General features: G+C 37.2%; 1 pseudogene; it reads right to left on the bottom strand.

Moving 5' to 3' along the window:
* The window catches only part of LOC115283526, a 69,444-nt pseudogene extending 48,037 nt beyond the window's left edge, over positions 1-21,407 (bottom strand).
* Between the last annotated feature and the right edge of the window lie 719 nt (positions 21,408-22,126).

Raw genomic sequence — 22,126 nt, 5'->3', positions numbered from 1 at the left:
ATATTCTGTACTTACCATTCATATGATCTTGTTTATTGAAAGTGCACACACAGAGACAGGAAGATGATGGGAACACCCTAGACCCACCTTATCCCACAAATACAACTAGATAACTCTCAAGTCATCCTAAGTGCCCCACAAATCAACCTGAAGACAGAACCAACACCAAAACTAAAGAGAGAGAAGAGGTCAAGAGAAGAAGGTAGGAAGTGTGGAGATGTGTTCAAGAAGAAACAGATCCTGGCTGCTGCAGGGGGAGGGAGCTTTCACAGAGAATGAAAGAGGGCAGAACACAGGGGAACACATAAGGAGAATGCTTCTCCACAGCCACTGACTCAGAGAATGTGAGGGGCTGAATTTCATGAATTCTTGCAACTAGTGGGGCTTATAGCCTTGGAGTTCTAAAGGTCGGAAAGCTTGGCTGAGAGAACCCAGAGGTCACTGCACTGCTCTTAGAGAGAAAGCAGGCAAACAACCCGAGGACAGATAGCATGGAAACAGCGATCTGAAGAGCACCTGGGGAACACAGTGTGGAGATTATTCACTCATCTCAGAGCATGTACTTGAGAGGCAGCATTCACAGAGACACCTGTCCAGGAACAAAGGAGCTGGCCAGCACCATTACCATTTCCCACCCCTCACCATAAACAGAGAGCCACCAGCAGATAGCAGCACAGCATAGAAACTGGCTGCCTAACTTGTTTACACTAAGCGCTCCAGTGGAAATGCCCTTCTCAATCACACTTGCCTTAGCTCCAGTGCAGTGGGCTCCTTGCCCAGACCAGCACAAACCCCTGCCTATACCAGGTCTCCTGACCAGAGACTTCTGCAGGGCATCAGTTCTGGTAGAGGTAGTGTCAGGTCCCATTTCACAAGCAGACCAGAGCATACCTAGTTAAAACTCCTCATATTCATGCCAGGTACCAAACACTGTCCACAGCAGGCAAGTAGAGCCTCTACAGATAACTGGCCTGAAGGACAGAGCAGCCAGATCACAATGGCAAAGGGCACACAGCACACACCTGAGACAGTCCCTGAAGTACCAAGCCATGGGAAGTACATGACCTCTTCTTCATAAGGCCATTACTTTTAGGAGCAGGAGACATAATTGGAGTTTCTAACACAGAGAAGAAGGCAAAGACTTAGACTAAATGGGAATATGGAAGAATTTATCTCAAATGAAAGAACAACATAAGGCTATGGCCAGAGATCTAGTGAAACAGATATAACATGGCTGATGGAGAATTTAAAGCAATAATCATAAGGATACTCACTGGGCGTGAGAAGACATCAGTGATACCGTTACCACAGAGATAAAAGAGTTAAGAAAGAAGCAATCAGAGGTGAAAAATAGAATAAACGAGATTCAAAATAGGCTTGATGCAAAGAACAGCAGGCTAGAAGAATCAGAGGAATGAATTAATCACCTAGAATACAGAGTAATGGAAAATAATGAAGATGAACAAGAGAGAAGGAAGAATTATGTAATATGAGAATAGACTTTAGGAACTCAGTGACTCCATCAAACACAATAATATTCATATCATAGAAGTTCCAGAAGAAGAAGAGGGAGAAAGGGGAGCAGAAAATTTATTTGAAGAAATGATAGACAAAAACATCCCTAATCTGGGTAAGGAAACAGACATCCAGATCCAGGAGGAACAGAGAGTTCCCATCAAAACCAACAAAAGTAGGCCAATGTCAAGACATATTGTAATTAAATTTGCAAAATACAGTGATAAAGAAAAAATATATTGGGCTCCCTAGGTGTCCAACTTTGGCTCAGGTCACGATCTCATTGTTGGTGAGTTTGAGCCCCACTCGGGCCCACGGCTGTTAGCATAGAGCCAGCTTTAGATCCTCTGCCCCTCTCTCTCTCTGTCCCTCCCCAACTCATGCTCTCTCTCTCAAAAATAAACATTGTTTTTAAATCTTAAGGGGCGCCTGGTTGGCTCAGTCAGTTAAGCGTCAGACTTCAGCTCAGGTCATGATCTTGCAGTCTGTGAATTCAAGCCCCACATCAGGCTCTGTGCTGACAGCTCAGATCCTGGAGCCTGCTTTGGATTTTGTGTCTCCCTCTCTCTCTGCCCCTCTCCTGTTTGCTCTCTCTCTGTCTCTCAAAAATAAATAAACACTAAATTTTTATTTTAAATCTTAAAAGCAGGGGGGTGCCTGTGTGGCTCAGTCAGTTGAGTGTCCAACTTCAGCTCAGGTCATGATCTCACAGTTCATGAGTTTGAGCCCTGTATCAGGTTCTGTGCTGACAGCTCAGAGCCTGGAGCCTGCTTCAGACTTTGTGTCTCCCTCTCTATCTCTGCCCTTGTCCTGCTCTCTCTCTCATTCTCTCTGTCTCAAAAATAAATAAACATTAAAAAAAGTTTTTTAATTTAAAAAAATCTTAAAAGCAGCAAGACAAAAAAGAAGTGGGTAACTTACAAGGGAAAATCCCATAAGGTTTTCAGGAGACTCTTTAACAATAACTTTGAAAGCCAAAGGAATTTCATGATAATGTCAAACTGCTAAATGGGAATACTCTATCCATCAAAGGTATCATTCAGAATAAAAGGAGAGAGAAAGAGTTTCACAAACAAAAACTAAAGGGGTCCATGACCACTAAACTAGCCCTGCAACAAATATTAAAGAGAATTCTTTGAGTAGAAAGGAGAGAACAAAAATGACAGTATAAAGGTAAGAATACAAAAGCAGTAAAAGATGAATATTGTGTAAAAAATTTGTCAAGGAAATCACAGAAAAGGATATAAAATATAATAATACATACCGAAAATGTGGAGAGGAGAGGAGAAAAGCAAGGATTCAAATTTAATACCCACCAACTTAATACAAGCCTAATAGTAACCATGTATCAAAAACCACTAATAAACTTGCAAAGAATAAATAGAAAGAAATCCAAATGTATCACTAAAGAAAATCAGCAAAACATGAAAAGAGAAAGAAAAGAAAGGATAAAGGAAAATCCCACAAAACAATAACAAGTAATAAAATGGCAATAAATACATATCTATCAATAATTAATTTAAATGTAAATGGACTAAATGCTCTAATCAAAATTCATAGGTATCAACAACCAAGTGGTATTTATTCCTGGGTTGCAGAGCCGTTCAATATTTGCAAATCAATCATGATACATCATATTAATAAAATAAAGGATAATAACCACATGGTCATTTCCATAGATGCAAAGTACATAGATGCATAGATTTGAAAAAGTACAATATCCATTCATGTTAAAGACCCTCAACAAAGTAGGTTTAGAGGGCACACACCCTAACATAATAAAGAACATATAAAGAACATATATGAAAAACTCACAGCTAATATCATCCTCAATAGGGAAAAACTGAGAGTTTCTCTTTTATGGTCTGGAACAAGACATGGATATCCACTTTCGCCAATTTTATTCAACATAGTACTGGAAGTCCTAGCCAGAGCAATCAGAAAACAAAAAGAAATAAAAGGTACCCACATCAGCAAGGATAAAGTAAAACTTTCATTATGTGCTGATGACATAATACTCTATAAAGAAAATCCAAAAGACTCCACCAAAAACTGCTAGAATTGATCAATGAATTCAGTAGAGTCACAGGATACAAAATCAACATACAGAAATCTGTTGCATTTCTATACACCAATAATTAAGCAGCAGAAAGAGAAATTAAGGTATCAATCTCACATACAATTACACCAAAAGCAATAGATATCTAGGAATAAATGTAACCAAAGAGGTAAAGGAGTTTTACTCTGAAAGGTATAAAACAGTGATGAAAGAAATTGAAGAGGACACAAAGAAATGGAAAGACATTCCATGCTCATGTATTAGAAGAACAAATCTTGTCAAAATGTCTACACAACCCAAAGCAGTCTACACATTTAATGTAATCCCAATCAAAATACCACCAATATTTGTCACAGGGCAAGAACAAACTATCCTAAAATTTGTATGGAACCACAAAAGATCCCAAACAGCCAAAGCAACCTAAAAAGGAAAGCAAAGCTGGAGGCATCACAATTCCAGACTTTAAGTTATATTATAAAGCAGTAGTAACCTTAATAGTATAGTACTAGCACAAAAATAGACATATAGATCAATGGAAAAGAATGTAAAACACAGAAATGAACCCATAATTATATGGTAAATTAATCTTTGGCAAAGCATGAAAGAATATCCAATGGGGAAAAGACTATCTCTTCAACAAATTGTGTTGGGAAACTGTGGAGCTACATGGAAAAGAATAAAATTTGACCACTTTTTTTTCACCAAACATAAAAATAAACTCAAAATGGGTTAGAGACCTAAAATGTGAGTCCTAAAACCATAAAAATCCTAGAAGAGAACACAGATAGTAAGTAACTTCTTTGGCATCAGCCATAGCACCTTTATTCTACATATGCCTCTTGAAGCAAGGGAATCAAAAGCAAAAATAAACTACTGGGACTTAATCAAAATAAAAAGCTTCTGCACAGGGAAGGAAACAATAATAAGACTAAAAGGCAACCTATGGAATGGGAGAAGATATTTGCTAATGACATATCCAATAACAGGGAAGTTGGACTTTATTTTATCCCAAGAACAATGAGTCATCATCAACAGGTGTTATACAGGGGGTCTCATGATGTAGTTGCATTATTGAAATAGCCCATGTGTCCATCAATTGATTAGATAAAGAAGATGAAGTATACACAATGAGAGTATAATACTAAGCAAAATAAGTCAGGAGACATATAACATATGGTTTCATTCATATGTTGAATTTAAGAAACAAAAGAAATGAGCAAAGGGACAAAAATCAGAGAGAGAGAGAGAGAGAGAGAGAGAGAGAGAGAGAGAGAGAGAGAAACCAAGAAATAGACTTTTACCTACAGAGAACAATCTGATGGTTACCTGAGTGGAGGAAGGTGGGAGGATGGGTAAAATAGGTTAAGGGTGATTAGTGAGTGTACTTGTGATGAGCACCGAGTGATGTATGGAATTATTGAATCACTAGAAAGTAGACTGGAAACTAATATTACACTGTATGTTAACCAACTGGAATTTAAATTTAAAAAATTTTAAATAAAGAATAAAAACAAGTTCAAACACAAAAAAAGCAAATTCAAGCTAAAGTTTGCTTTTTAAATTTCATGGCCAGATCATTCATTTCTAGTTTGTAGAAGTAAAATTGATTTTTGTATATTGATCTTGTATCCTGCATCTTTGCTGAAAGACATTATTAGTTCCAGATCCCAGCAATTAAGTGAAGAAAGGTGAAGCAAAGGTTTCCACCCAAACCTTTAAAGGGGTTTTTATTTTGTTTTGTTTTTGTTTTCGTTCGGGGTTGGTTTTCCTACCCTCTGAATTTTTACTTTTAAATCTTAGAGGTTACCCTGCAGCTGCAGGCATGACGGGCAATGAGCAGGGGAAGAACCAATGGGAAAGTGTTCGAAAACTCGTGTGTTAGCTAACAAGGCTTCTGAATGTATCCCTGTGGTCCTCAGAGAAGGCTGGAGAAGGTAGCAAGGAGATGCAGTGTCAGCTACGACGGCCTTAAAACAAAGTTGGTGTCTCTTTGGACTTTAAAATTTTTCCTATGCAGCTTATTTTATTTTTGTTTAATCAAATAAACAAGAGGGTTTTTCCATGGAAAAAAATAAATAAATTAAAAAAATAAAAAGCAAATTCATTCATAATATCAAAAAGAATATAATACTTAGGAATAAATGTATTAATACAAGATTTGTACCCTGAAAACTACAAAGTGTTTTTAAAAGAAATTAAGAATGACCTTAAAAATGGAAAGACATGTTATGAATTAGAAAACTTAAAATTAATAAAATAGTAATATTCCCCAAATTGATCCACAATTCAATGCAATGTGTGTCAATATCCCAGCTGGCTTTTTTTCCTTAAAACTGATATGCTGATCCAATATTTATATGCCAGACCTTCTGTAAGGAGCCCAGGATAGCCAAAACAGGCTTGAAAGGAAGAACAAAGTTGGAGTACTCATATTTCCTAACTCATAAACTTAGTATAAAGAGACAATAGTCAAGCAAGACAGTGTGGTACTGGAATAAGGAGAAACATTTAGACCGATTGCATTGTCTTGAGAGGCCAGAAACATACTCTTATATTTTTATTCAGTTTACTTTTGGCAAGACTCCCCAAAAGAATAGTCTTTTCAGAAAATACTGCTGGGGTAACTGGATATCTGCTGGTCCTCAACCCCATACTGTATTTGAAAATTAACACAGATATATATGTGAGCACCAAAGTTATAAAATCCATAGAAGAAAACAAATGTGGATCTGTATGACCTTGAATTAAGCAATAGATTCTTGAATATAACATCAAAAATGTGTACTTCATAAAAATTGAAAACTATTATATTTCAAAAGACACCATCAATAAAGCAAAAAAGACAACCCAAACTGGGAAAAATATATCTGCAAATCATGTATCTGGTAGTGATCTCGTATTCAGGATATATCTAAAACTCAGCTCAAAAATAAAAAAAGAGAACCCAGCTGTAAAATGGAAAAAGGATTTCAATGACATTTCTCCGAAGATGTATGAATGTCCAATAAGCACATGAAAAGATTCCCAACATCATTAACTGTTAGCAGAATGTGAGTCAAGCCACAATGAGAAATCGTTTCACACCCACTAAGGTTGCTATAATCAATATGACCTGACAACAACAAGAGTTGAGGAGGGTGTGGAGACACTGGATCCTCATGTACTGCTGGTGGGCATGTAAAGTGTTCAGCCACTTTGGAAACAGACTATTCTTCAACATGTTCAATGCAGAGTTACCACATGACTGGGCATTTACATTCCTAGATACATAAGCAAAGGAAATGAAAACATATGTCCGTACAAAAACTTGTCCACGAATGTTCAGAGCACCATTACATATCACAGTCAAAAAGTGGAAGCAACCCAAGTACCCCTCGACTAATGAATGAATAAACAAAATGCCATATAGCCATACTATCCATACTATGGAATATTATTCAACCATAAAAAGTAATGAAGTAATAATATATGCTATAACTTGTTTGAACCGTAAAAACCAATGCTAATTGGAAGAGACCAGACACAAAGTCCACACATTATATGATTTCATTTGATTTTTTTTTTAATTTTTCAGAGAGAGAGAAAGAGTAAGCACCAGCACGCGAGTTGGAGAGGGGGGCCGATAGTGGGAGACAGAGAATCTGAAGCAGGCTCCAGGCTCTGAGCTGTTAGCACAGAGTCCGACATGGGGCTCAAACTCACAAATCGTGAGATCAGGACCTGAGACAAAGACACATGCTTAACCAACTGAGCCACCCAGGCACCCCAATATATGATTTCATTTGCATAAAATTTCAAGAATAAGGAAATTCATACAGACAAACTATATTAGTGATTCCCAGGAGCTGAGTGTAAGGAAGGATGAGGAATGACTTCTAATGAGTACAAACATTATTTTGGGAGTGAAAAATATATTCCATCATTAAATAGCCATGATGGTTGCACATCTGCGGAGGGAGTGAATCATTCAATGTACACTTTAAGTGGATGAATTTTATGTTATGTGAATTATTTTTTAATAAATATGTTTAAAACATACAACAAACAACACTTCCTGTTTCTAAGACAGGTAAAATAAACTTGATATTTTACAAAGTATGTAAGTTCACATAAAAATCTAAATTTCTGTCTTCACTTGAATAATGAGAAGTTATCACAAGTGTGCCAAGTTGGGCCAATCAGTGGAACATCCAACTCCCAATTTCAGGGTCATTAGTTCAAGCCCCACACTGGGCACAGAACTTACTTAGGAGTTATCATAGCACTGGATTTGGATTTTTATTTGGGGAAAAAAAACTGATTAACAGAGTAACTGTGGCTCTTTTTAGGCAGAATCTTCTCTCTTCGTTTTGCAAACCCCCCACTCCATCATAAGTCATTTATTTATTTTTTTAAATTTATTTATTTTGAGAGACAGAGACAAGAGAGAAGGGGAAGAGAGAGAGGGAGAGACAGACTCCCAGGCAGTCTCCATGTTGTCAGAACTGAGCTCCATGTTGGACTTAAACTCACAAACCACAAGATCACGATCTGAGTTGAAACAAGAGTTGGACGCTTAATTGACTGAGCTACCCAGGCGCCTTTCGTTCATTTATTTGATCTGTCTGGCCCTCATCTGAGGAATGACTAAATGTGTTAAAATTCCCAAACTACAAAAGGCTGTCAAACTAAATTTCAATACTATCAAATTGTGTTGTTACTTACAAAATTTCCTAACACAGCATCCAGCACACTGTAGGAGCTTGAAAAATTCTTATTGATCATGTGCCAGGAAACTTTCTATACCTATCTTTCTAATGGTATAGTAGCTGGCCTAAGATCTGGTGTTAAGTCTAAGCCCAATGACTTCCACTTTTGATAAAGCTTTCCTTGGTATTTGAAATTAAGGACTACTAGTAAGTGTATTGATCATATTAAAGCCTTGAGAAATTCAGGAAATGTGAATATATTGATATGAGCAAAATTTTTATCAATTAGTAATAAATGTACATTTCTTCAGGTGGGAAAACATGCTCACCAATACAAATACAGCTTTGCCAAAATATTTGCTGACATGACATTAAAGAAAATTATGCTACCTTTCAGAGTGACAATAATCCATCTCCTTTACATTAAGTACAAACATTATTTATTTAGACAGAATAGCATTACACACGTTAGAATAGATATCATTGTGATTTACATTATAGTGTGTGCCAGTTTTTTAAAATGCAATAAGATGACTTTAATAATTAATTACACAACAGGAACTAATTGCCTGTCAGAGGGTGATAAGTGGTAGAATTGCTCCATGGGAACAAAATGAATACTGTGTTAGTGTCATAAACATTCGTTCAATTCTCCTGCACCAAAATATGCATGCACGTGTGCACAAAGACACACACACACACACACACACACACACACACACATACACACAGTGTTAAAAGAAAGTAAGGCAAAAATATTTTGTAATTTGTATATGTAAATATGCAGGTATTGACCTTAAAGTTATAAAAATATTCCTTAAATAACATTAACATCTGTATCACCTAGAAACAGAATTAAAAACAATCATCATCATCCTGACAATATAATAACCATTAACTGTACTGATATTTCATGTCATAAATTTCTTTTGCATATATTAATAAATGCATCTTCATACATATAATGAAATGACCAGTTTGATAAATTGATAATGGCTTCTCTCTGAAGTTTCTCACAAAAGAGGCTTAGGCAACATGAGTCTAATAATTGCTGGGGAACGTGTACTGCTTCTATGAAAGTATATGTGGAAATAATATTTAAAAAGCAAAAATCACTAAGTAACACTATTTTTTAAGTTTATTTATTTTGAAAGAGAGAGAGTAGAGGAGGGGCAGAGAGAGAGGGAAAGAGAAAGAATCCCAAGCAGGCCCCACACTGTCAGTGCAAAGCCAGACACGGGGCTTGACCCCATGAACCGTGTGATCATGACCTGAACCAAAGTCAAGAGTCCAACACAACTGAGCCACCCAGGTGCCCCAAGTAATATTATTTCTTAAAGTTACCTTGTAATATTCCTTTTGCTTTCCAGAGATTTACAGGCATGGACATTCAGCCATGATGAACAAGCTAGTAAGTTTCTACAATGACCAAAAGTCACAATCATGTAGAATAAAAATGGTACAATATATAAAATTGACTGTTCCTAGAAATAACTTTAGACACTGGGATCCAACGAGTGTGTGGAGTAGATAAAACATGAAACAATGAAGACAAATGCCAACAAAAGAATAGACTATACCAAAGATTATTATCAAGTTGAATTTACTTAATATACTTCTTTAACTGACTCCTGAATAGCCTCAAAACCTGGCAGGAAGGGACGAGTTCCTAGAATGAAGCTCATGAGTGAAAACTGGCAATCTAAGATTTACATTATGCAAAATAAGCAGTTCAAAAGGAATAGGGATAAAGGATGATCACTTGCTGTCCAAAACAAAATACCTCAGGTCTAGAGAAAACCCTTGGGTGAAGAGAAAATAAGAGGAACCAAAATGATATAATTATGAAACAGATCAGAGTATAAATTCTTGAGACAGGAAGAACCTGGGGATAGTGGAATCCAGTACAGATTGTCAAACTGGCAATTAAAACAAACAACTAGTGATGGAAAGGAGGCCGTGAGCTGTCTGTGTTTCATGGAAGATTTCATTCTTCTAAAAGCACAGCACTCAATAAGACTTTTCCTGAAAATTCTTTGTCTTGGAAGAGAAATTGGATGTGTATCAGACTTCGTTTTTGTTTTGAGATGAATTAAGAGAAAATCATATGAAAATTAGTATCAACAATTATAGTCAATTGCTTGGCTCAAGTGACTAAAAATGGAGTGATGTAGGATAGTCATCAGACATGACATAGCCAGAAATCTGACTCTGTTTCTTATTCTCTTGAGGAGCAAGCCAGAAGTACAGTGACTTTGGCACTGTTGGGCCTCAGGTATGCACACAACAATGCCCAGAAGGAGAAAGCTTATCTCTTACACTGGTTTTCTCTTAAGTGAGAAAAAACTTTGCTAGAATTGCCCTCCTACATACCCACCCCAACTCCCAAAAAAGAAACCTCCCCTTATACGTTATAGGACAAAATTTGGTCATATACCAATTTCCTATGGCCAGGAGCATATGTGCTGATTGACATATGCCTGTTATAAACTCATAACTGGCAAATACATGGAATTGTTTAGACTGATCAGGCCCACTTCTGGAGTTGGGGGATGGGATCATCTTCCACTGCGGGATAGGAGATACAATCCAGAATAAGGGTGGATATCAGAATATATTAGGAAGGATGTAACAAAATATCGGACTCCATTTTTTTGTTGGCTGACAAACTCCAAGCCCCACCCCCTCTTTCTTCTCTTCTTTTACCACATTTGGCCAAGCAAAGAAGAAATCCTATGCCCTATGTTCTTTAGTATCAGCAGGAAGTTTACTCCAGCCTGGCCCATCTGTGAGAATCCTTACCCCAACCCCACCAGTTCCTCTTCCTAGCTTTTAAGCCATTTTCTGACCTGTTCGGGAGCCACCAACTCTCCCCCCAGAAAGCCTCCTTATATCATTAATAAAATCTCTTTGCATCCTCTTGGAGCCTACTGGCATTATCAGTCTCAACAGTGGAAAGAATGTTGGGTGGGGAATTCATCTCTCTCTTGGAGGGTGATTACAACAAACAGGGTCATGGATGCTGGATGAACAATCAACCCTGTGCTCCAACATACAACATAAAGAAGGGAACCACAACTCTTAATTCTGACCAGACACATGACAGTGGTTTGAACAATATAGGAAACGTCATCATTCTAAGTGTTTGTAATAGTGAAGAAATGGAAAGCTGAAATGGCCTACCTTGAGACAGTGCCCAATCCAACAGGATAAGAGTTTAGTCCCACAAGACACCACCCACACTGACTGGCTGGCTATAAATCAGAGGCTCCCAGGACCCCTGCCTTGGGTTTGACTGACTTGCTCAAGTGGCTCACAGAAGGTAGGAAAACATTTTACTTCCTAGCTTATAAGTTTGCTATAAAAGAGTATATAACTCAGGAATATCCTGGGAAGAGATGCCCAGGGTCCCATGCCAGCCACTCTACAAGCATCTCCACATGCTCACCAGCCCAGAAGCTCCTCAAACCCTACACTATTAGGGTCCTCTTGGAGAGTTCATCATGTAGCCATGACCAATTGCTAACTTGATTTCCATCCTCTCTCACCTCTCTGGAGAATGGGGGGTAGGGCTACAAATTCCAAGCTTTAAATTATGGCTTGAACTTTTGATAACGGCTGGCAGCCAGGAACCTTCCAAGACTCACTTCATTACAATGAAGGATATTCTTATCACCTAGGAAATTACGAGGCATTTAGAATCTCTGTGTCAGGAATCAGGGTCAAAAAGAAAATATTCGAACAAAAAATACTCCATGTTCTTATTGTGAAAATACTAGGTTTCTGTTATTTCAAAAATGAATATACATTATGAATCAGCAATATAATTTATAGGTATTTTCACTCATGTTATATTATTATACATGCTCACTGTTCTATGCTCACAGCAATATGGGTTGCAATCATGGAAAATTGGGAACATTCTAATTATTCATCAATAGGAACCTGGTTAAATAACTTACAGTAAAGCCATCCAAAGGAATATTGGAAAGATAGCTAAAAGAAAAAGCAGAATCCATATGTAATGCTATGAAAATATGATCATCATGTATTTTAAGCAAAGAGGAAAATCTGTAATAGATATTTACAATATGATACATTTGTATTTTCAAAAAATTATTAAAAGTGGTCAATTCCGGGGAGTGAGATAGTTAGAGCTAGGATAAGAAAAGGGTTCTCAAACTTTTTGTTTTCTAGAGATCTTTAATAATTGAATTGCCTACAGCCTTTTATGCAGTGCTATGTTTATCAAATTTTAAAGGAGCTCATATTTTGAGTCTTAAAATTTTAAACTATGATCACTGATCACAGTAAAGAAGAAATAAGAGAGGAATATAAAGAAAAGAATTTACAATAGGAGTGATGAAGGGAAGCACACTCCAGAATGGATTTGATATAGTAATGACTACACAGGCATCTGGGTGGCTCAGTTGGTTAAGTGTCTGACTTTGGCTCAGGTCATGATCTTGCAATTTGTGAGTTCAAGCCCTGCATCAGTCTCTGTGCTAGCAGATCAGAGCCTGGAGCCTTCTTCAGATTCTGCGTCTCACTCTCCCTGTCCCTACTCCACTCACACCCTGCCTCTCTCTCTCTCAAAAATAAATTTTTAAAAAAATTTAAAAACTAAAAAAAAAAAGTAATGACTGAAAAGCTGAAGCTTTAAACAGACTACATACAACCTGCTTTCTCAAAAAAAAAGCCTCCATAAAAATGTAAAATGTCTTTTATCTGCCTAAAAACCATCATTTATATAGATACCTTTACTGGATCATTATCTGCATGCACTAGTAGTCCTTTCTTTCTGGAGCCACTCCTACTTGAGAAGGCTTCCTTAACACTGGACTGCAAAAAGGGAAATGTCGTTCTAATGAGCTGGACATGCTACATGGTCAACCTCTAGGAATTCATAAAGGAACTCAGGTTTAGCACATGAAAGCAATATTGATTTGGTACAATGTCAGGAAGGAGTTAGACTGAAAGCCTAACAATGCCAAATGCAGCAAAATGTAGGAAAACCATATGCCATACAGATTCCAAAAGCAAGAACCTCACCATCAGAAGTTGCAGTCAGGTATATTTTCAATCAATCTAGAGAAGGATTTTCCAAGAACCTCTTAACTGGTCACCTTGCCTCTGGCATGGACTCACTGACATCCATCTCTCGCAAGGCATTCAAAATTATCTTTCTATGACACCAATTCAGTTATGCCATTCTGCTGGAGGCAAAGAGTGAGTTATGATATTACTAATTATACATATTAAAATATAATTAGCAAGGAACTCAAAGAGGGTAGAAAACTTCACACTTTGCTTTCTCTCCCATTGGCAGACTCCTCTTAAGGTAAAATGGCTTTCAATGTAATTACTTCTACATGATGGCTTTCCAATTGTTCATTTCATACCATAACTAGAATAGCTACTTAGGTTTTGTCCATGCTTTTGTTTGGGGTCAGTTAACCATAAGAAAAGGGCGTACACCCTGGGGTATATACTTGGAATACCAAAGGATAGTAGGATATTTCAGAATTCCACTTAACTGTGTTGTCATCTTTCAGTAAAACCTGCCAAGTACCCTCTTTCCCACCATCACCACTAAAATCCTTTTATGAGAATGATGCAATTAATGAGAGAAAATTAGCGAAGTTATTGTAATTTGGAAATTTTGAAATATTTTAGAACACCTCCTTTCAGAGTCAGAGTTGAATAGAGGGTATAATCTGACTGCCACATGATAGAAAAATTAACAATAAGACCTTTTAAGATTTTCCTTGCCAAGTTATCTTCCATTTTAGGTTATACTAGTAATCAAAAGATCCATGAATACAGGAGGAATGAGCTTTCATCTCACGATAACTCCCCTGCATTTGGGACTATGCCCAAACTACTTACCAGGGAATATATGCCAGGTTGTCTAGAATCTGGACTATTTTTTTTTTTAAAGTAAGCTCCATGCCCAAAACAGGGCTTGAACTCAGGACCCTGAGATCAAGAGTCACATGTACTACCAGTTCAGCCAGCCAGGCACCCCAGAGTGCTTTGATTTCTTAACCCTTATTTCAATCTGCCCCAACCTGAAACTCTTAAGTCCAATAAGCCTCTACTTTCACTGATTCCTCTATGTAAAATATCATCCAGCTCCTGTGCCCACAGCATTTATCTAGGCATTTTTAACAATTAAAGCAGTTCCTTTTCTATTAAATCTTTTGTAATCTAACTTCCCCTGAGAAAAGAATTAGGCATGCCTGGTTGGCTTAGTTGGTTAAGCACCCGACTTCGGCTCAGGTCATGATCTCACAGTTCCTGAGTTCAAGCCCTGCGTCGGGCTCTCTGCTGACACCTCAGAGCCTGGAGCCTGCTTCGGATTCTGTATCTCCCTCTCTTTCTGTCTCTCTCTGTCTCTGTCTCTCTCTCTCTCTCAAATAGCAAATAAACATTAAAAATTTTTAAAGAAAATAACTGTACATACTCTCCTTATTAATTCATATCTGTTACCCTCTATGAGGCTCAAGTCATTGAAAACAAAGACTTTGCTATCAGAACTTGTTTTTCTAGGGGCACCTGGGTGGCTCAGGTGGTTGAGCATCTGACTTTGCTCAGGTCATGATCTCACAATTTGTGGGTTCAGCCCTGCGTCGGGCTCTGTGCTGACAGCTCAGAGCCTAGAGCCTGTCTTTGGATTCTGTGTCTCCTTCTCTCTCTCTGACCCTCCCCTGCTTATGCTGTCTCTTGTTCTCTCAAAAATAAACAAAAACATTAAAAAAATAAAAAAATAATAAAAGAATTTATTGTTCTATGCAAAGGGGATTCAAGATGGCAGCACAGGAAGACCTGGAACTCACTTCTTCCCACTGACAAATTCATAGCTACATACATTATGATTTTTCTCTGGAAAGGATCCAAGAACTAGGTAAACAGTTCTTCCATGACAAACACAGGAGAGACACTATTGAAAAGGGTAGGAGAGGCAGAAACATGACCTTACCCAGGACCCTATCTCAAATGCAGTGATCACAAAATAAAAAAAAAAAAAGCGATCCCAAAAATGCAGAATTCTCCCTTAAGAAGTGAAAGGACTATATTCCACATCAGGCATCCTGAGCCTGGATATATATTAGATGTTATACATTAGCTTCATGATAATCACAAAGAAAATATTTATTGTAAACACACAAAAAAAGAGAAAGGAATCTAAATGCAACACTAAAGAAAACAAACAACAACAGAAAGAGAAAAAGAAAGGAACTACAAAAACAGCTAGAAAACAATTAACAAAATGCTTTAATGGAAATGGACTAAATTCTCCAATCAAGAGACATAGGATTGGTCAATGTACGAAAAAACATTCTTCTATATGCTGCCTGCAAGAGATTCTCACTTCAAACATGAACACATACAGATTGAAAGTGAAGGGATGGATACAGATATACCATGAAAATGGAAATGGAAACAAAGCTGTGGTAGCAACACTAATACTAGACAAAATAGACTTTTAAAAAAGAGAACTGTAACAAAAAAACATAGAAGAGCGTTACATAATGATAAAGTGGTCAATCCAACAAGAGGACATGTCATTTGTAAACATCTATGCACCCAATGTAGAAGAAACCAAACATATAAAGCAAATATTAACATAAATCAAAGGAGAAATAGACAGCAATACAATAGTAGGGACCTTTAATATCCCACTTACATCCATGGATAAAGATCCAGACAGAAGTACAATGTTAATTTTTTTCAAATGTTTTTTTCTGAACCTATAGAGGTGATTATGATATTTACCCTTTATTTTGTTAATGCGGTGTACCACCACTACTAATTTGGAGATGCTGAACCATATTTGTATCCCAGGAATAAACTCCAGTTGGTCATGGCATACGGTCTTTTTAATGTGCTGTTGAATTCCATTTGCTAGTATTTTTTTTTTGGTATCTGTTTCCATCAGTGATATTCCTATAGTTTTCTTTTCTTGTAGTGTCCTTATCTGGTTTTGGTGTCAGGGTAATGCTGGTCTCATAAATTGAATCTGAGAATGTTCCTTACTTTTCAATTTTTTGGAAGAGTTTGAGAAACATTGAACATTCATTTTTTAAATGTTCAGTATAATTCACTTGTGAAGCCATCTTGTCCTGGACTTTTCTTTCTTGGAAGCTTTTTTATTACTGATTAAAGCTTCTTACTTGTTATTAAAATGTTCATATTTTCTATTTATTTGTGATTTAGTATTGGTAAGTTGTATGTTTCTAGGAATTTATCCATATCTTTTATGTTATCCAAAGTGTTGGTGAGAATAAAAAAGAACAAGAGTCCATCCATTGAGTTTTTTAAATTTTGGTTATTCTATTTTTCTTTTCTAAAATTTCATCTGGCTTTTCTTTTTATCTTCTATTTCGGTTTTTGAGACATTTTTTCCCCATTTGTGTCAAGCATGTTCATAAATGCTGATTTGAAGCATTTTTATGATGACTATATTAACCTTTGTCAGAAAAATCTAGTATCTGTATTGACATCTCAGTGTTGGCATCTATTGAATTCTTGATTTTTTTTTCAATTTAAGAGAAGATCTGTATGGTCCTCAGTATGAGTCATTTTGGGCAAATATTTTGGGCAAAATGTTATGAGATTCTGAATACCATTTAAACATTCCATCTTAGCTGGCTTCCTCTGACTCTACTCTGGGAGGGAAAGAGAGGTGTGTTACCTTGCTACTGTCAGGTGGTGGTAGAAGTCTATATTCCCCATTTGGCTTCTATTGACACTGAGGGGAAGGCTCCACTTTCATTGATAATTTTCTGGATAGAAGGGGTAGGAGTTCCTCATCACCACTCCCCATGTAGCCTGCTCTGACACTATGTGAGGTGGTGACCTTGTCACCAAGCATCCTATGATACCACTGGGCCTCCTCTTATACCACTAGGAGGGAGGCAGAAGGGTACCATATTAGTTTATGATGACAATGAAACTCTTAGCTCTCCGCATGGTCTCTAATGACACTGTGGATTGAGGGGATATCTTGTTACCTACTGGAGGTGATTAAAGTCCATTACCCAATTCAATTCTCTGACACAACCTTGCCAGAAGTGCATGGGGGTCAGGGTGCCTCATTAAAGACTGGTGAGGGTGGAAGTACAGGTTCACTATTTAGCTTTTTCTGGCATTGGTAAGAATGGTCCCACAGTTTTTTCTGTGATGCTTGGCTGGAGTGGAGTGACTATATTCTAATAGTATTTTGTCTTGCTAGGCTGCCCCTTTCCTGATCCTTTGAACAGAGAGACCAGGCTTTAATGGAGGCTATTTTTCTATACTTGTTGGTGTTCTGGGTTGTTGGCTTCTTCATCTCCAATTCTAGGATATATGAAGCAACAAGGAAATCCAAGAAACATGTCCATGTTGTTCCTCGGATCTCCAAGTCCCTAGCCAGGGTACCTTTTTTTCTCTACCTCTTGGAATCTATTTTTGATGCCTTGGGTTTTTGTTGTACTTAGTGGGAAGAATAGAAGAGAGTATGCCTATTCCATCATCCTGGAATCAGTTTGCATTTTTGTGCCGGATCAATTCCCAGCCACCTTTGTAGCAGGTAACATGTGTGACTGAATCCTGGAAAATGATAGCTAAGGACAAGCCTGCTAGGAGGTTTCTGGGGAAGAGATACATGAAGCAAAATCTGTGAACAGGATCAGTATTTCCTGCCTGTGAATATGGCCAGTGAGAATGTAACATTTGGCAGCCATTTTACAACCAGGAAAGTACAACTCTAAAGTTGAAAAACAACTTGCTGAGGATGGCAGAGCAGAAAGATGGCAAGAGCCTAGACCTTTGAAGTTGTCATTTAGCGTTGAATGAACCAAGTCTGCTTCAGACTTGGTGTTACATGGGATAATAAATGTCATTCTTTAAGCCACTTTTAGTTGGATACTGTATTCCTTACAGCAAAAATCATCTTGAGATACTACGTGACACCCAATTCTAACTTTAGGATTCTCAAATAAGTGTTGTACCTAAACTAACAATTTCTGGACACTTATATGTCATTCCTGAAAATAAAAACAGAATGTCTTCTAAAATATATCCTGATCTTTGCTGCCTAAGCATCACTAATATTAAATCTCCTCTAGTCAAAATCTGGTACTTAAATTTTAACCTATATTGTATCCTTCAATGATTTCTTAGAAATCTAAGATGAAGTCATTAAATTGTTAGTTGCTTTTCTGTGAACATACGGAACTCATAATATGAAACTAGATCTGAGCATTTTAGTCATAACATGATGATTTGCTATAGTAACTTAAATTAACTTTTAAGACTTGATAAGTTGATAATCTAGCCCAGAATTTAGTTTTTCACAGAATATTAAACAATATCGACTTAAATTTAACAATGCTTTGAAAAGATAATATTTTGTGATCTCCTAAAATATCCCAGTGTAGAATCATTAACAAACAGTAAGTTTAGAAACATTAGCTGAAGTAAACTGAAACAAAATACTTTATATCTTTCCCTCAAATACAAAAATATGTAGCTCTTTCTTTTCTCAAGAGAAGAAATCCATTTAAGAAATGCAGCAACAGCTTCTAAGTTGTTTTAAACTTCTTGAATAATTCACAGAATCAATTTTTCTATCATTAACATTATATAACAGAAATCATGGGCCAATGTTGTGTAAACTGTGTCCTACACATGAAACAGTGTATAGAACAAACTGTAAGTAATGTGCTTTAGTACTGAATGTATCTAAGAAAAGCATATGCAATGGGTTATTATTATCTGATGGCTTTCTCATAGTAACTAGGTCTAATATATCTTAGGTAGCTCCTCTGGAGCTCCTCCCTAAAGTTCTAGGTATGTCTCTTGCTTCATTTTTATATATAGGGGCTACAAAGTTGGTCCTCCAGCAAGTGACAAAATAGGGAAATGTTTTGGCATATTTCACCTCAGATGCAGGGCAAGAACCAAAACTTCCAGAAGAGGAGATCAAAGCAGATATGAGATGGATGAAATAGTAGTGAATGGAACATACATTTGATATCAAGTAAGACTACAAAGCCTTCTGTAGATATTTTGAGGAAAAGAAATTGTGTGTGTGTGTGTGTGTGTGTGTGTGTGTGTGTGTGTGTGTGTGTGTGGCAGTGCACACATGAACCCACACTCCAATACATATTCACACCATGTGGGTCAAATCAAGAGAAATTAACTTGATGACATCTTTAGGTGGTTTCCAGCCTATGATTTCTGGGTACCCTATCTGTTTAACTAAAAAACTATTCAATGTGCACAGAAGATATTATAAAGGATATTAATATTAAAATAAAGAAAATTGCAGAGTCATTTAAAAATCATTATCAAACATTTAAATTTCCATTAAAGAAAATGGAACAATGAATCTTTAAAGGCTTCTAAATGGGTGGAGTGAATAGCCAATTGTAAGTAATCCAAATTTCAAAAGACAACTGGCCTGGAACATGTATACAAAGTGATTAGAATTTCAAAGAGCTCAGAATAAATACCAGCTCTTTGATACGATAATTTATGCATAAAGTGGCAGGAAGAGGTGTCTGAGTTGTTCTTGGAAAGTTCACACACAGCTATATTAGGAGTTTAAAGCAACCTTTGGTAATTTCTTATGTGTAATGAAAGTCTAGGCAAGATGCCTTTTCATATTAAGATGTTATTGACCAGTGGTATACAAAACAACATCTCATGGTCATATTGTTTTATCATTCAGTTATAAAGCCATAGTATTCAAAAAAGTATAAATTGTGATCTGTTTGCAAGAGTATCATTTAAGTTGATGAATATCATCAAAAACACCCCAAAGAAAACCGAGATGAATTACCAATTCAGAGGGATACTAGTCCTCAATGTCTTTTTGTGAGCACAAAGGACTCACAGGAAACTCTAAATCCTTGAATGTATAGAGCTATTTAGTAATTTGTGGCCCTTTGGGAAGAAAAAAAAAGACTGAAATACCCATTGTATTTTGTAGGCCAGTTGATAGTTTACACAGGTAATGTTAAAGAGGGCATCAGAAACAGTTCACACTCTTGGAGTAACATTTTTCCACAGGGTAAATATAAGAGAATGTAAGAAAAGGGCACCACCATTAGGTAGAAGAAACCACATTTATCCTGAGTATGTAAGATCTATGGTCTATAACACTTGGTAGCAATACTCAATCCCAGTCCCTAATACTTGCATTTAATTTGCTCCTTATGGGTTTACTGGGAAGAATATAAATTCAAAAGACCTGCTTTGTTCTGGGAAATAAAACCCTGATTCGAATAGTGCCTATTGCTGAGTTAACATAAAACTCCCCAACTTAAAAGTTGCATGGCTGATGTGGAACTCCTTAAGGAGCTTCATGGGATATATATTTGAGAATTTCTCAGGCTCCGGGCCAATGCAGTACACAGCACAGCATGACTGGGTCTCTGTCTGAACTCAAGGGCATCTCTCTAGGCCTGCATCCTAACATCCCTACAGATGAGCTACAGTCTGGCACCTCCGTCTGTCCCAGAGCCCAATTCCACAACTACTGCTTACATTTTGGGACCAGTAAGGTGGCCGTGTGCACGCAATTCAGGACACTTTGGCTTTCGGAGCTAAGCCACAGCACCCTGATTAAAACTCCTTGTGAGGACCTACCCTCAGATTGTATGGTATGTAATGCAAACTAATCATGCTGTCTTCAGCCAGTCCAAAGCATTCTACTAAAACAAATTAAAGATATTTGATTCTCACAGTGAGCAGGAAGATTATATAATTCATCCAGGCAACGATTTATGGCGCCTGAAATTTGAATGATGAAACAGGATGGGGTAGATCATTGACCACCAGGGGAGGGGGGAAATTCGGACAGAGAGTAAGATGTTGTATATAGAAAGTACTATGGTTAAATATCTGTTTCGTTTTTTGTCATCTTCTAATTTCAGAAATCAGCATATTAGATAAGGCTTTGGTTGAGTAGCTTTAGTTCTAATAAGGGGCTGCGGGGGACCTGAGTCCCCCTTACCTGCCTCACTGCTACCTGATATAACACCTCTTAGGAAGGAGGACAGGATGCCGTAAAAATGAAAGATAGATAGCAGCAAGGGCAGGACTAACCCACTCTCGCGTGGTTCTAGAGAGCAATTGAATATGGTCTCCGCCATGACACCTGAATTAAAAATACCTCCTATGGGCCCTCTCTGAAGATTCTGAGATAAATCAGGTCTACACTGAGAGGTTTTTCTTCTGGCTTTAAAGAAACAAAACAGACTATCCAGAAAGAATATCTATGCTTTATACTCCTAATTATCAATGGAACCTCAAAGCATGCTGGAATGACAGTTTGTAGCATTCTGTGTCACGTGACAGAAACAATAAAGTTGAGAGATATCAAAAGACAACAGTGTCTGCTATGGAGATTTGAATTTCATTAATGAAATGCAAAAACCTAGTTAAAAAAAAATTCACGTAAATGATGTTGGCCTTGACATAAGGGAGAGAACCAAGCTAGCAGGCTGTTGGCCATGTGAAGGAGCTCTAACCAGGCCTTGACTCCAAAGCAGGCAGGACTGATGTACTAATTCAAGAAAATGAGAACTCACAAAAGGATCCCAAGTCAGGTAATCAGATTTGGCAAATAAAAATATAGAACGCTCAGTTAAATTGAAAAGCAAAAATTAATTTTTATAAGTATGCCCCAAATATTGCATGACACATATTAAAAATATATATTTGTTCTTTATTTGGTTAAGTAGGCTCCACACCCAACATGGGGCTTGAACTCACGACCCTGAGATCAAGAGTCGTATGCTCTACCTACTGAGCCAGGCAGGTGCCTCTATATTTGTTCTTTATCTGAAAATCAAATTTTACTGGATATTCT

Source organism: Suricata suricatta, chromosome X, assembly GCF_006229205.1.
Source record: "Suricata suricatta isolate VVHF042 chromosome X, meerkat_22Aug2017_6uvM2_HiC, whole genome shotgun sequence".
NCBI classification, from domain to species: domain Eukaryota; kingdom Metazoa; phylum Chordata; class Mammalia; order Carnivora; family Herpestidae; genus Suricata; species Suricata suricatta.
This window is presented reverse-complemented; position numbering and strand designations above follow the sequence as displayed.